Source organism: Lithobates pipiens, unplaced genomic scaffold (assembly GCF_037356315.1).
Source record: "Lithobates pipiens isolate NorthernLeopardFrog02 unplaced genomic scaffold, aLitPip1_a1.2 Scaffold_22, whole genome shotgun sequence".
NCBI classification, from domain to species: domain Eukaryota; kingdom Metazoa; phylum Chordata; class Amphibia; order Anura; family Ranidae; genus Lithobates; species Lithobates pipiens.
In genome coordinates this window covers 93206357-93221429 of record NW_027507784.1, presented here as the reverse complement: position 1 = coordinate 93221429, position 15073 = coordinate 93206357, and the positions used below count along the sequence as shown (strand labels likewise).

At 43.3% G+C, this 15073-nt stretch overlaps 1 protein-coding gene across 1 annotated transcript in view; it reads right to left on the bottom strand.

The window, feature by feature from the left end:
* Window positions 1–15073, bottom strand: part of LOC143923952 (bile salt export pump-like) — a 156933-nt gene that overhangs the window by 14911 nt on the left and 126949 nt on the right. The gene's annotated exons all lie outside the window — the stretch shown is intronic.

The window sequence follows — 15073 nt, the reverse complement described above, 5'->3', positions numbered from 1 at the left end:
GGATGGAATAAGGTGACAATTTGATACAATTAATCTTATTAAGGAAATCACTGGTATCCCATATAAATGATTGGGTGTTAACCAATAATGGACTTACACATTTGTCTAAATATTGTGCCAATGGTGTTGTCACCGATTCCATCCCTGAAACGATGGGACATCCAGGTGGATTAATGAGGTCTTTGTGGATCTTAGGTAAAATATACATCACAGATGTAATGGGATGTTCACATAATAAAAATCTGTATGTTTCGTCATCAATAATTCCATCTTTTAATGCTACTGTCAAAGCTTTCTTAATTTTAGTTTGTACTTTAAGTACCAGATTGGAATCCAGTCGTCTATATGTATCAACATCTGATAATTGCTCCAACACTTCTGCTTCGCACTTTGGGGTGTCCATAACCACAATAGCTCCCCGCTTGTCAGCTGGCTTGATAACAATATCTCGCTGAGCTGACAAGGAGGTTAACAACATAATCTCTTCCAGACTCAAATTGTTCGGTCTATGGTCAATCTTTTATTTGTCTTCTAAAAAAGACTTCAAATCATTATCAACTTTGTCAATGAACACCTCAATGGTAGAGCAAGAAGTGGGAGGTACCTTAGAATGTTTAGATCTTAAATTTAAATGTTTAATTGATAAAGGCAAACATTCTCTATTTAAGATAGCAGGTTGAAAATATGCTTTAAAATCTTAAATGCCTATAAAATCGGTAAAGGTCTTGTTTCAAGATGAAATCATTCATTTTTTCTTTAGGACAAAATCCAATATCATTATTTAGAACCCGTATTTCAATCTCTGCTAAAGAAATAGAAGATATATTATATACCACATTGTTGTTCAGGGTCTCTGGTGGTTCTGGTGCTCTTCTAGTTGTACCTTTTCTTGTGTTTCTTGCTTGCGCGGCTGTTACTTAGTGAGACCACATCATCAATGAGCTCCCTGACAATGGTATCTACCATCCAAATTACTCCCAGTACTAACACCTGCCGCTAATCGGACTGAACGCCGCTTTTGGTGCCAAAACTGACTATATAGTCAGTATAGTATCAGTCTGCTGGCTGAGAACTGTTTGTTTCTTATGCTGGTATAAGTGGATGGTAAGTACGATGGTTCCTACCAGTCTAAACTATCTTTTTGTTTCTGGCTATATGATGCATATTGTGTTCTATTATCTATTTTTTAGTAAATTATCTTTGGAGACTATTTATGTCGATATCTTGCCATTACTATCTGAGATTTTCCAGACATCTTTTAATTCCATCTGGATTGTTGCCATCTGTGACCACACCATTTTGTTCATAAAGATTGGCAAACACGCCGCCACAGTGCACATATATCTCTATTTAGGTATATATGCCTACACCTCTTTCCACTTTTTATCTAATAAAAACGTATTGGGTATCATTGCTGTTACTAATTTATAATTTAACTTACTATAGAGAAGCCTGGTGATACATAACAAGTAATTATCCCTCTGAGGCATAATTTGCTATATTTTGGAATACAACTGCTCGCCCCTATTGGTACTGGGATAATTTAGTAAGTATAGCACAGCTTATTAGGCTGATTGGCTTAATATTTTGGTCTATGAAATATTGTTTGCTTAAAGGCTATGTTGGTAAGCCTATTTTTATTATTTAAAGGCCTGGTCTGGGCATATAATCAGCACCACTTCTCCCTCTTTTGAGGGCATATCGCTTTTGGCTGCTTGGGTTGTTCTATAACAATGTAAGTTGCTATTAATGTTAAAATTATCAAAAAGTATATATATATATAGATACTTCATTAAATGAAACAATGATGTTATGTCTGTATTGGTCTAATATATCCAGTATAAATGACGCCCATCTCTTCCTATTCTCAAATCAAGGTTCTTCAGTCAGGAATATTTGGTTCTGAAGAAGCAGAAATGTGAAATGCGTCAACCATTCTTTTGACATGTATTGTAATTAATGCTGTTGAACCTTATTAGACTAGCCTTATTGATTGTATCTTTTGTAAAATAAATTTATTTGAAAACTATTAAGTGTGTGAATTCCTCCATGGTACCGTGATAATCCATCATGTTGGTTCTTTGTTTATAAAATTTATATAGGATGAGGTACCCCTATAGCCTATCTTTTCACGTTACATATCTTACTGAGAGAAAGTTATCCCACTATAGATGAATTTTCTTATCAATCACTACCCTCTTATAGAAAAGTTTGGACATTGAGAGACCTGTTTAGTAAGATCAGATCAACACTTTCCTTCCAGTCCTAAAACACCCTTTTTGGGACCACAAAACATAGGATAATTTCCCTGTTTATCATGTATTCAGTGTAATTCAATGATTAAAGGAAAAAGTATATCTCCCCCTCCAATTAAAGGCCACTACATCTGTCAATCATCTTATGTGATCTATGCCATAAAATGTCCATGTGGGTTACTTTATATTGGAGAAACAACTCAAAAGGTTAAAGACTGCATAGCTAGGCATGCATACTTGCTTAGAGACAAATTAATGCAATTACCCCTGGCTAGACAATTTTTAGAGAAGGGACATTCAATTTCCCAGTTAAAATATATGGTGTTAAAAGGCATTAGTAAAAAATAGGCGAGGGGGTGATCGGGAGTTAGTATTAAGAAAAAGTGAGGTTTATTGGATACAATTCCTTAATACTATTGCTCCGAAAGGGCTAAACACAGATTTAGATTTATACTTGTTTGTATAACTGATTAGGAATATTTATTCCTTATCCCTTTTTCCTTTTTTTTTTATTTTTTTATTTTTCTTTTCAGAATTATTTTTACTCATTCTATTTTTTTGTTATACATAATAATATTATTTTTGGATATCTAGATCATGATATTCATATATTTTCTTTGACAGATTAACAATATGATGGTTTCAGATGGAATAGTGAGATGAATGTCTGCTTGATTAACCATTTCTGTATCAGTGGTTTTGAAAAAAATCAACCCATGATGGAATAAAATTCGGTTCGCGGCAAATTTCGGCTGTTCGCGATTCGCCCGATCGGCGGACTATTGCCGCTGTTCGCCCGGCGGACTTACGTGTTTACTGTGTAAAAGGAATTTGACCTATGACGACACATCCATCATGGGGTACAGGACAGCCAAATGAGACATTACAGCACATGGACAATTGGACATTCCCCCTAACTTATAAATAGACCCGATCCGGCGGCCATTTTACATTCTTTCTACTGTCACTATAGGGAGAGGTTGCTGTGTGGAGCAGGGAGAGACTGCAGTGACCCGAATCGCTAGTTATTAGGACCACAAAAGTCCTTTTAAGGACTGGTATGGTATAGGTGTAGTTCAGGATATAGGTTTGAGGCACTGCTATTCAAGTCATTGTTGCAGCAGATTGTCTTTTGTCAGGGCAGATAGGGACAGACAGGACGCTGTGTGTAGCAGAGAGGGACAGTCAGTTTAATCATTAGCTGTTACTATTAGGTCCACAAAAGTCCTTTTCAGGACTGGTATGGTGTAGTAGTACAGGATATAGTTTTGAGTGCAATGCTATTCAAGTTATTGTTGCAGCAGCCTGTGTTTTGTCAGTGTAAATATGGACAGACATGACGCTGTGTGTAGCAGTAAGGGACAGTCAGTTTAATCATTAGCTGTTACTATTAGGTCCACAAAGGTCCTTTTCAGGACTGGTATGGTAATAGGGTTGTACAGGTATAATATTCTTTCTTCCAAATATAGAAAGAATATTATACTTGACTGCTGCCCTTCTGCTGCAGTAGTCCTTTATCAGTATAGGGACTGAGGTACAGTCTGCTAATCACAACCTACTAGTTCCACAAAGGTCCTTCTAAGGACTGGTAAGGTATAGCGTACTACAGTATATAGGGTTGAGTGAGGTACAGTCTGCTAATCCTTAAGGACTGGTATAGGTCCACAATATATAGGGTTGAGGTGCACTACTGCTGACTGCTGCCCTATTCTGCAGCAGTCCTTTATCAGTATAGGGACTGAGGTACAGTCTGCTAATCACAACCTACTAGTTCCACAAAGGTCCTTCTAAGGACTGGTAAGGTATAGCGTACTACAGTATATAGGATTGAGTGAGGTACAGTCTGCTAATCACAACCTACTAGTTCCACAAAGGTCCTTCTAAGGACTGGTAAGGTATAGCGTAATACAGTATATGGGGTTGAGGGAGGTACAGTCTGCTAATCCTTAAGGACCGGTATAGGTCCACAATATATAGGGTTGAGGTGCACTACTGCTGACTGCTGCCCTATTCTGCAGCAGTCCTTTATCAGTATAGGGACTGAGGTACAGTCTGCTAATCACAACCTACTAGTTCAACAAAGGTCCTTCTAAGGACTGGTAAGGTATAGCGTACTACAGTATATAGGGTTGAGTGAGGTACAGTCTGCTAATCACAACCTACTAGTTCCACAAAGGTCCTTAAGGACTGGTATAGGTGTACTATTTGGTGTGCACTATATAGTTGTGTAATACACGTATAAAATACTTGCACATATAGAAAGCATAGTATAGTGCATTTCCACTGTGCAGCATTGTGACTGCTGAGCGGTTCTGCAGCGATACTACAAAGAGTAACAAACGCAATCCAAAAAAAAAGGATTGTAACTGGTGTGATAGACCAGTGGCCCCCAAAAACAACAGATTGAAGCGGGGTGTTATATACCTTCTTCCACATACATACTGCACTTCTGTAGAGAGTTTTGTCACAGGGTCATTTAAAAAATGACAGGCAGAGGAAGAGGCAGGCAGGGGTGGTAGGGGTAGTGCAGGAGCAACAGGCTTGAGCCAAAGTGGGAAATTGCAGAAGGTGCGTGCGATTATGTCAAAGGAAGCACCAGAATTGGTTGAGTGGCTCACTCAGCCTTACTCTTCTGCACCCTCCTCATCCTCTTGATCTGCACCCTCTTCTTCACTCTCTGCTATGTGCACCCCCAAAGACACTACCACCAACAACACCACCACCACATACCTTTCGCTTGAGTCACAGGAATTATTTTCCGTTCCAAATCAATACATTTCTGATGCGCAGCCACTATTGGCATTGGATCAGGAAGAGGAGGTAGCAACAACCGCCACTCAGCAGTCTGACGACAGTACCCAGATCAGCCCAAGGAGGAGGTTGGTCCCCGGTGTTGCTGCCTACTCCGAGATCTCTACTTATAGCGGTGGGGAAGGTGACGTCGATGATGATGTGTCTAGTGATGTCACGTGGGTGCCCACAAGAGAGGAAGAGGAGGGGAGTTCAGAGGGAGATATGGACCATCAGATAGGGAGGAGAAGCAGGAATAACTTACATTGCACAGGAGGGACAAAGCAGACTGCTAATGTATCAGGAGCGAGTCATCGACCATGTATGGTCACATCTGGCGCTCCCAGGACGCCGGCACATGGCTCCGCAGTGTGGGCTTTTTTTAACGTGTCCGCTGCTGACAATAGTGTTGCCATCTGCAATCTTTGCAGTCAACGCATTAGTCGCGGTAAGCCCAACACTCACCTAGGGACAACCACCTTAAGAAGGTACATGAGCTGCCATCACCGAGCCCAGTGGGAGCAACGGAACACACAAAGCCACACTCCAGGCTCTCAACGTCCAGCCTCGTCTTCTACTTCTCCTTCTCCTCTCTCCTCAAAATTGTCCTCCAGTCCACCTTCCATCACGCCAAGCTCACGTTTTTCTGCAAAAAGGCAGGCTTCCGTGGGCCTAATGTTCGAGCGTAAAAAAATGATGATGCCGGATAACCCTCTTGCCCAAGGTTGACGGCTGGCTTGTCAGAACTGATAGCCCGCCAACTACTGTAATATATACTGGTGGACTAGAAGGCCTTTCGAAAATTTGTGGCCATTGGAACACCACAATGGAAGGTCCCAAAAAGGAAGTATTTCTCACAGAAGGGCATCCCAGAGGTATATGGCCATGTTCAGCGGCAAGTGAATGTATCTCTGGTACACAGTGTCGGTGCCAAGATACATCTGACCACAGACACGTGGTCTAGCAAACATGGGCAGGGAAGGTATATCACTTTTACTGCCCACTGGGTGAACCTTCTGATGGCCGTCACGCATGTAACCCGTGGCACCCGTGCAGATTTGGTTTTACCGCCACGGAATGCATGCAGGCCTGGCTCTTCTCCTCCTCCTCCTCCTACTCCATCCTCCTCCCTCTCCTCCTCGGCTGACTCCTCCTTTTCCGCTGCTAACGTCTCTTCCGCTGCGCCGCCCAAGCTCCCCAGAACCTATTCGACATGCCAGGTGAGACGTTGCCATGCCGTGCTGCGTCTGTTGTGCCTGTAAGCCGAGAGCCACACTGGCCCAGCACTCCTTTTAGCTTTGCGTTCACAGGCAGATCAGTGGCTAACACCGCTCAATTTGACAGTTGGTAAAGTGGTGTGTGACAATGATGCCAATCTGCCTAGACCATTGAAACAGGGCAAAATTACGCACGTGAAATGTATGGCACACGTCTTAAACTTGGTCGTGCAGCGATTCGTTGTCAACTACCCTGGGGTCCAGGACATCTTGCGGCAGGCAAAGAAAATCTCGGCCCATTTCAGAAGATCTTACTTGGCCATGGCTTCGCCTTGCTGACATTCAGCGGCTACACAATATGCCGGTCAGACGTCTTATTTGCGATTGCCCGACGCGATGGAACTCAACCTTCTATATGCTTGATAGGCTGCTCCAGCAGAAACATGCAGTTAACGTCTACCTGTATGAATTCTGTGGCAGAACAGGTTCTGGGGAGCTGTTTTTTTTCACCGTGCCAGTGGCTGCTCATGCGCGACGCATGCAGACTTCTGCGGCCATTTGAGGAGATCACCAAACTGGTCAGTCGCAGCCATGGCGCCATCAGTGACATGGTACCTTATGCCTTTATGGAGAATGCATTGCGTCGTTTCATTGATCAAGCTGAGCAGGAGCGGGAAGATGAGGAAGTCGCAATGCTGGATGAATTCCCGGGGGGGGGCTACTCTATCTGAGACAAGTGAACAACAGGAGTCTGAAGAGGAGTCAGAGGAGGATGGTGCCGGGGCGGATGAGGAGGAGCAAGAAGAGCATGCTTTAAACCTTTCTGGGATCCCTGTTGTGCGTGGATGGGGAGAGGAGAATGAAGAGGACGACATTATCCTGGATGATGAGCAGGAGCCAGGCCACCACACCGCTTCCAGTTTAGTGCAAATGGGGGCCTTCATGCTCCAGTGTTTTAACAGGGACCCCGTATAAAAAGCATAAGGGTCAAGGACCAGTACTGGGTGGCAACGTACTTAGACCCCCGGTACAAACACAAAATGGCGGAAATGTTACCGCCGTCACAGAGGGCTGTCAGAATGGAGCACTTCCAAGCCTTGCTTCAAGAAATGCTGCATTCTGCTTTTGCGTGCGCTGGCAGAGGAGCAATTCCCACTCCCAGAGAAGGAGTTGCGGGTACCAATCCAACAGCGCCTGCAAGAAGAGGCCGGTTTGAAGATGTGTTGGTGACTTCGGATATGAGGTCATTCTTTCAGCTGACCCATCGACAGGTGTCATCCGGATCCAGCATCAGGGAACGCCTAGACCGTCAGGTGTCCGACTACATCGGGTTAACGGCCGATGTGGATGCTCTGAGGAGTGATGAACCCTTGGACTACTGGGTGGGCAGGCTTGACCTCTGGCCAAAGCTTGCCCAATTTGCAATCGAACTGTTGGCTTGCCCCTCATCCAGTGTCCTGTCCAAAAGGACATTCAGCGCAGCAGGGGGGATCGTGACCGATAAGCGTACTCGCCTAGCTCACGACAGTGTTAACTACCTCACATTTCTAAAAATGAAAGAGGCATGGATCTCGGAGGAATTCAACACATGTGACCAGTAGACCATGTATATGTCTATAAACTATTTTTTTAATCAAGCACACAGACCTTCTTTCTTTATTTGGCTCACTTCCTTGTACAAAAAAAGCACACTGTACTATATGCCCGTACCCTCCTGTTTGAAGAGATTGAGCGGTGTCATATTTTTGGGGCCCAGCAGCAAGTTGCTGGTATCAGTGCTGCTGTTAGTGCTCTCTATCTCGGTGCTGTTGCTGACTTCCTCCTGGGGCTGTACCTCTGCTGTGCATATTATGAGGCGCTCCCACCATCCCTGTGCTATGCTGACATCCTCCTGGGGCTGCTTATTATGAGGAGCTCCCACCATCCCTGTGCCGTGCTGACTTCCTCCTGGGGCTGCTTATTATGAGGGGCTCCCACCATCCCTGTGCTGTGCTGACTTCCTCCTGGGGCTGCTTATTATGAGGGGCTCCCACCATCCCTGTGCTGTGCTGACTTCCTCCTGGGGCTGCTTATTATGAGGGGCTCCCACCATCCCTGTGCTGTGCTGACTTCCTCCTGGGGCTGTACCTCTGCTGTGCATATTATGAGGGGCTCCCACCATCCCTGTGCTATGCTCATTATGAGGGGCTCCCACCATCCCTGTGCTATGCTGACTTCCTCCTGGGGCTGCTTATTATGAGGGGCTCCCACCATCCCTGTGCTATGCTGACTTCCTCCTGGGGCTGCTTACGGTGCAGGTGTCAGTGCTGTATATCACGGTGCTGGTGTCAGTGCTTTATGTCACGCTGCTGATGTCAGTGCTCTCTATCACGGTGCTGGTGTCAGATCACTCTATCACGGGGCAGGTGTCAGTGCTGTATATCATGGTGCTGGTGTCAGTGCTTTATGTCACGCTGCTGATGTCAGTGCTCTCTATCACGGTGCTGGTGTCAGATCACTCTATCACGGTGCAGGTGCCAGTGCTCTATATCACGGTGCTGATGTCAGTGTTTTATGTCACGGTGCTGATGTCAGTGCTCTCTATCACGGTGCTGGTGTCAGATCACTCTATCACTGTGCAGGTGTCAGTGGTCTACATCACAGTGCTGGTGATCATCTCCTGCACCCTCTTCTTTGCCTACCCTGACCTTCCCTCTCCTCCATTGCCTTCATGCGCTCCTGAGTCCTGCATTGTCAGAATTTCACATATAAAAAAAGAATGCTTGTAGTTGTCGATCCCAGATTCACCTCATACATGTGTTATGTCATTGGCCATGTGGTGGGACTATGTGTGCACAGCTAGTAATTATTTTGTGGCTGCAAATTTGACCTGTAGATTTGTAAAGTTCGCCTCCCATTGAAGTCAATGGGGCCCGTCGCGAACGTTATGGATCGCGAACTATCGGCCGCGTTCGCGTTACGCGTTTGCAAAACGTCCCGTCGGAAGTTCGTCCATCACTACTAATGAGTAATTAATTACAAAATTGATTCCATATGTGATTACTGTATTTGAAAAATGTTTAAATTCTCATGAATGTGATTGTGATGTTAGATGTGTTCTGACCTAAGGAAGGGCGTAAGCATGTGAGCCCGAAACAGAAATGTCTTTGAACACGTTACTATGTAACTATTTTTGAAATTATTGAACAAATACAATTTTAAGTGTAGCAATCCTTCAAACTTTTTATATATATATATTGTGGAGAGGCAACCCCATTTCACGGTGTGGATTAGCACTTTCACACCCTGGTTCGTTTAAACAGAGGCATGCTAATTGTACACCTGTGGGCTGGGTTCATAACCACCCCAGGGATAGAGCTCAGGACTCAGACTTGGAGACAGCTCTACCCGGAAGACAGGAAGTCTGGCCTAGGAGGTTGGGAGAGTCCCAGTAGGAGATGGCTCCAGGAGAAAGAGACAGCAGGTCTCGGAGTCTAAGGCTGCAAGTGGCAGCCTGTGTGTGCAGGTCTGTAGAAGGCAGATGTGGTCTGCGCTCGAACAGCACAAAGCTGACAGTGAGTAAGCCAGGAGGCTGACGTTTGTGTTTATACAGTGATGGTGGAAGATTACTGTTTGTTTGAACTTTTTGTTACCTTTAAATAAAAGTGGGCTGCCATGCCCTAAAAACGCAGTCTGGAGTGGCACGCTTCTGGAAAACTGCATGCACCACTTGAGTTAAATCACCCCCATATCTTACAATATATATATATATATATATATATATATATATATATATATATATATATATATATATATACACAATATTGTCAATCATATTGGGACACCTGCCCTTATACACACATGGACTTTAATGGCATGGCATCCCAGTCTTATTTCGTAGAGTTCAATATTGAGTTGGCCCACCCTTTGCAGCTATAACAGCTTCAACTCTTCTACGAAGGCTGGCCACAAGGTTTAGGAGCACGGCCCCATGTTGCAAGGATCTGTACACAATTCCTGGAAGCTGAAAACATCCCAGTTCTTGCATGGCCTGCATACTCACTGGACATGTCACCCACTGAGCATGTTTGGAATGCTCTGGACCGGCGTATACGACAGCGTGTTCCAGTTCCTGCCAAAAATCCAGCAACTTTGCACAGCTATTGAAGAGGAATGGACCAACATTCCACAGGCCACAATCAACAACTTGATCAACTCTATGCAAAGGAGATGTGCTGCACTGCGTGAGGCAAATGGTGGTCACACCAGATACTGACTGGTTTTCGGACACCCCCCCCCCCCCCCCATACGGTAAAACTGCACATTTTGGAGTGGCCTTTTATTGTAGCCAGCCTAAGGCACACCTGTGCAATAATCATTCTGTCTAATCAGCATCTTCATATGCCACACCTGTGACCTGGGTGGATTATCTTGGCAAATGAGTAGTGCTCACTAACACAGATTTAGACAGATTTGTGAACAATATTTGACAGAAAAAGGCCTGGATTTGTGTACATAGAAAAAGTCATGGATCTTTGAGTTCAGCTCGTGATAAATAAGGGGAAACACAAAAGTGTTGCATTTATATATATATATATATATATATATATATATATATAGAGAGAGAGAGAGAGAGAGAGAGACACATATACCGTATCTCAGAAAAGTGAGTACACCCCTTATATTTTTGAAAATATTTTATTATATGGTTGTATAACAGTGTAAATTTGCTGTCCCCTCAAAATAACTCAACACACAGCCATTAATGTCTAAAGCCCCATACACACTATCAGATTATCTGCTGAGTTTTTCCTTCAGATTTACCAAAACCATATAATATGAGGACAAACCTTAGGAGTTTCAATGTGTATGCAATCAGGCAGGCCCTTCTACTACATGGTTTTGGTAAATCTGAAGGAAAAACTCATCAGATAATCTGATAGTGTGTATGGGGCTTTAGGGAGGGGATCATGCTCTGCTTCAGTATGTCACAGTACATGTTGGCATTCATGGTTCCCTCAATGAACTGTAGCTCCCCAGTGTCGGCAGCGCTCTTGCAGACCCAGACCATGACACTTCCACCACCATGCTTGACTGCAGGCAAGACACACTTGTCTTTGTACTCCTCACCTGGATGCCACAACACCTGGTTGATACCATCTGAACCAAATAAGTTTTTCTTAGTCTCATCAGACCAAAGGACATGGTTCCAGTAACCCATGGCCTTAGTCTGCTTGTCTTCAGCAAACTGTTTGCAGGCTTTCTTGTGCAACATCTTTAGAAGAAGCTTCCTTCTGGGACAACAGCCATGCAGACCATTTTGATGCAGTGTGCAGCGTATGGTCTGAGCACTGGCAGGCTAACCCCCACCCCTTCAACCTCTGCAGCAATGCTGGCAGCACTCATACATCTATTTCCCAAAGACAACCTCTGGATATGACGCTGAAAACACAACTTCTTTGGTCGCCCATGGCGAGGCCTGTTCTGAGTGGAACCTGTCCTGTTAAACCGCTGTATGGTCTTGGCCACCGTGCTGCAGCTCAGTTTCAAGGTCTTGGCAATCTTCTTATAGCCTAGGCCATTTTTATGTAGAGCAACAATTCTTTTTTTCAGATCCTCAGAGAGTTCTTTGCCATGAGGTGCCATGGTGCACTTCCAGTGACCAGTATGAGAGAGTGAGAGCGATAACACCAAATTTAAAACACCCGCTCCCCATTCACAGCTGAGACCCTGTAACTCTAATAAGTCGCATGACATTAGGGAGGGAAAATGGATAATTGGGCCCAATTTGGACATTTTCACTTAGGGGTCTACTCACTTTTGTTGACAGCGATTTAGACATTAATGGCTGTGTGTTGAGTTATTTTAAAGGGACAGCAAATTTACACTGTTATACTCACTACTTTACATTGTAGCAAAGTGTCATTTCTTCAGTGTTGTCACATGAAAAGATAGAATAAAATATTTACAAAGATGTGAGGGGTGTACTCACTTTTATGAGATACGGGATATATATATATTATAATGTATATAATGACTCAATACTTTAGACTTTAGGATGTGTGAGAATGCTGCACTATTATTGTGTGATTAAGGACCATTTAAAAAACAAATGCTTGTTTGAATTAGTAAACTCCACATGCTCTCTGTCACCTGAGCAAATACACTTATAAATTAATATTCTGGCAATGCCACCAGAGCCTAGATGTACAATAGGCTGACTCAGCAATGAAAAACAGCTTTAGTTTGTATTGTATTGCGTAAGCGTTTGTATCTGTGTGCCTACTGAGACGGATGGAGGTGGGGTTGAGATTTACCAGTTAACAAGTGTGCTTGTCTTTTAAAGGTTAATCCATAAATTAAAGGGTATTGAAGAACTGACAAAGTATTATGAAACTGTGCAGAGAAAAAGACCTGCAGTATTTTGATAATGGGAGGCATGGCAAGACATTACATCACATGATTGTCTTCCTCATTTTCCAGCCAGATATAGGCCAAGCATATATACCTGTGTTGGAACCTATATCTACAGGGTCTAACTTTGCTACATTAGTCCCACATTAAACATATATATTCTACACCAAGGCTTCTGCCCTACGTAAACACCTACTAACAAGAGGCTATACTCTAACTAACCTCAGAAAAGCCTATAACAAAACCCTGGCGCGTACCAGAGCTTCGCTCTTATATGGTCCTCCTCGCAGAAAACCAGAAACAGTTAAAATCATGACTAAAATCTCTGCCCATCATAACCAACTAAAAAACCTCCTATCTGATCATTGGCATATATTGACCGATCATCTTATCCTCAAAAAGTATGTCAGACCAACCCTAGAGCTGGTATTTCACAGGGCAACTTCACTGAGAGATATATTAAGGAGCAGCCATTACCAGGGTAACCTTGTGGCATTTTTCGCTGTGGTCAATGTGCATTGTGCATGTCCTTGGATACAGGAGGGTACAAAACTTATACTTGTCAACGGAGACTTATTTACACCTGCATTTCATGCCAACTGCAGCACAAGAGGAGTTATCTATCTGATGGTCTGTGTCTGTAATGCTTTTTATGTGGACAAGACCATCAGAGAGCTCCAACAAAGAATAGGAGATCACCTATATTATTCTGCCAACGGAAAATTCACTACAGTAGGCCATCACATAGGCTTGCACCACAGATTTGAGCTTGAAGTAGCTAAATTTATGGTGCTTGAAGTGATCCCTGAAGATTTGCAGGGAGGTGACTAAGATTCCATAATCCTTCAGGAAGAAGCTATTTGGATTGAACGATTAAACGCTAATATAGATCCTTTCTTAAATGAAACATGCACATACAAAGCATTTCTATAATTATGGTCTAAATATCCTTATATTTTAACCATGCTGGACCTATTCCTGTTCTTGCTGTTCTTCTTAATCTAAAAAATTAATCTAAAATTACAATATTGATTCATCGATGCGGATGTTAACATTTATATATATATGTAAATAAATGTTTGTAATTTGGTTACTAAGCTGGCCATGTTTAATCTCTATAACCTGGCTATCTTCTATCCTAATGTTATTAAAGTAATAAAATGTCATAAATAATATATTATGCATTGCTTTCAGGATTAGCTGTGGCATGTGTCAGCTTGAGGTATAGCTTCCCCAGCAGTTCTCCAGGGAAGGGAGAGGCTCCTTAGTGAGTCACAACCCATCACCAGGATAATGGCCGCTGGTTGCATCCCATATTTGGTCACTGCGCGTGTGCGATTCTCACGCAGTGAGGAGGGTCGTATCCATGGGACGCCATTCGCCAGGGTCTGCCGGTTGATGAGCGTCAGCTGGATTGGAGGCATATAGAGATGCCAGGAGTGGGCCCAAGCATGGTGGCCATTCCCCAGTGTCAACTGGATGCAGGAATAACAAATGGTGAGTCTTAGAATACTGGGGACTAACTGTATACTGGGGCTGATCCTCTGCCAGCCGTGCAAGTGGTGCTAGTGGTGCTAAGATTAGCATCAAGCAAGGACGCAGAATTTAATATGTATATCCATCAGGGGCTTGTGATCTTGCTCAGATATACCTTATGAGAAGACCTCTATCTAAACACTCACTAGTTAAAAACTGTCTAGCAAAACTCTGCAAACAATCAGTTGAAATCGCACAAAGCTTCCTGCATCCCTCCCCAGGGCGCTATATTGGATACTCTGACACAATAGGTCGGTTACTAAACATATTGAATATATCAATCTTTTCAATCTATTTTTTCTTTTTTCACATTTTCATTATTTTCTTATTGTGTTATTCTTTTCCTTCAATCATCATCTCCCCTGTTTCACCTAACCCTGCCTTCCCTCTTCCTCCCCTTTCCCTTGTGTCCCCCCCCCCCCTTCCTTTCTTTTTCCCTTTGCTACCTTGCCATTCAGTTTTTTCTTTCTTTGTATCCTATATGTCTTAATAAATAATTGGTGGATGATATACCGCACTACCTATACATTCTGTAAATCTAGAACTCAGCAGTCCCTAGTGTCCACCGTGGGGGGAAATGCCTTCGGGTGCCTCTGTCTGTGCTGCCCTACTGCCACAGCTTTTTAGGGTAAGCATTGCATATATTTTTTCTCAGTTTTGCCTGATGTTTAGGAAAATAACCAATTTTTTTGTCTTTGTGGTTCATTCCACAATGTTTTTAGTTTCTATACATTATTACATTTTATTTAAAGTCCAAATCCTTATCCTCTTTGCCAGGAGCACTTCTGAGGTGACCCCAGACACCTCTTTCTATATTATATGGGTGATGGTACCCACCCTTACCTTAGAAAAAATCTCAACTGAGGCAATACCCCATTGACA